The sequence below is a fragment of the Monopterus albus genome, unplaced genomic scaffold, assembly GCF_001952655.1.
Source record: "Monopterus albus unplaced genomic scaffold, M_albus_1.0 scaffold105.1, whole genome shotgun sequence".
In the NCBI taxonomy this organism is placed as follows: domain Eukaryota; kingdom Metazoa; phylum Chordata; class Actinopteri; order Synbranchiformes; family Synbranchidae; genus Monopterus; species Monopterus albus.
The window spans coordinates 1,295,469-1,297,585 of record NW_018127985.1 but is presented as its reverse complement, the minus strand read 5'-3'; positions in this window follow the sequence as shown (position 1 = coordinate 1,297,585).

Sequence of the window (2,117 nt, the reverse complement as noted above, 5' to 3'; positions counted from 1 at the left end):
GCTGTATGGTGGAAGGTCTTACTCTTCCTCGTCCTTTTTGTCCAACACCTCATATTCCTCTACCTCTCATATTGTTATCCATAGTTGATGGATGCACCCGTGCCATCTGTGCACTTTGAACTGGCTTATGATTTATACCATCTCATCACATAATTAGAAACAAATGTGAACAACTTTGAATCGTTGTGTGTAAACGATGACAACTGTGCTTTAGTTGTGTTTAAGTTCTGCTGTCCTCTGTTTAGTGTTTTGCAACACAGGTTCATCTCAGTGCGAATTGTGTTTTAGTGAGTGAGAATGTGTTTAGAGTTTAGCAAAAAGAGTGCATGAGATTTGTTAACAGAGTCTAAGTGCCTGAACTTGTTTAAGGTTTTGCAGAAAGAGTGATTTATTCAACAAACTGGTTTAGGCTATTGAGAATTTGGTTCAGCGAATGGGGTTTATTGTTTTAGCAATTGTGAAAAACTGTAAAAGCATGTCTTTAGTTCTTGGCTGTGACAGTTAGAGACGCAAGTCCCTCTGTCTTTCTCTTATTTCTTATCTCAAGTATATTATTGTTAACAAGGGGCAGTGTTGCACGAGGCAGGGTCTTTTTTATCAGTCAGGATCAAGCACTGGCATACATTTTAGTGTGGGTGGCCAAGATGCCAAAACCAAAATTATACAATATGGGCTGTTACTGGCATTGTGCAGAAACCATCCACACAAACTGAACATCCAGACTGTGATAGTTTTTAGTGACATAATAATGACAACAGCAGTAGTAAACACAAGCTGATTGAGACAATAAACTACAGTACTATGATAACTGCCTGCCCAAGTCACATAAGTCATCACAAAAGTATATATATATATGGTGTGTATATATTGCTAGCATGGTTTTCCTCAATACAAACATTGTGAGCATCCACAGGTTAACAGAGATCTGTCTCCAGCCTCATCAGGGTGAAAGAGATGGAGGTAACTTCCCTGCAGTACACCCACCCACTCCTACACACACTCAGGCAAAGCAGAGTGCAGAATGCTAACCGTGTGCCTACTATTCTGTCGCCTAGGCTCTTTAAGTTAGAATGGATAATCTATGTTTAGTCTAGGATATGCTTACTTAGACTTGTTTATGTTCATTGTCAAGATTTTGCTTATTCTACCTCAGCTAGGCCACTGTTCTCCCTGTCATGTTGTATAGTCTTGGTCACAATAAATCCTTGCTAATTATTTGCATTTGTGTTCACTTCTACTAAATTAATGACAAACAAACAAACAAACAAACAAAAATGCTATTAAAGAGTAGGTGGCTTGTTTGTTCAGCTATCCACTGTTGTCCAGTGATTACTGTATATTGAATTCCTACTGTCAGTTGTCAGTTTATTAAGCACATTAAACAAACTTAGTGTAAAGTAATGACGCTAACAGCAATAAATCCTGCCTTTATGAAAGTGATAATGTTCATTTATATCAGCAAGGCCTGCCTTTCTGTATAAGCAATACAATAGGATTTATTGCAAGACTATTGTATTATACTGTATTACAGTTTTTCACAATTGCTAAAACAATAAACCCCATTCGCTGAACCAAATTCTCAATAGCCTAAACCAGTTTGTTGAATAAATCACTCTTTCTGCAAAACCTTAAACAAGTTCAGGCACTTAGACTCTGTTAACAAATCTCATGCACTCTTTTTGCTAAACTCTAAACACATTCTCACTCACTAAAACACAATTCGCACTGAGATGAACCTGTGTTGCAAAACACTAAACAGAGGACAGCAGAACTTAAACACAACTAAAGCACAGTTGTCATCGTTTACACACAACGATTCAAAGTTGTTCACATTTGTTTCTAATTATGTGATGAGATGGTATAAATCATAAGCCAGTTCAAAGTGCACAGATGGCACGGGTACATCCATCAACTATGGATAACAATATGAGAGGTAGAGGAATATGAGGTGTTGGACAAAAAGGACCTTCCACCATACAGCCCTTTCCTCAACCCAACAGAAGAGTTTTGCTCTGCATGGCGGTGGAAGGTCTATGACCAAAACCCATATACCAGGGAAAATCTCTTACAGGCAATGGATCTGGCCTGTGGTGACATAGACGTGCAGTCTTGTCAAG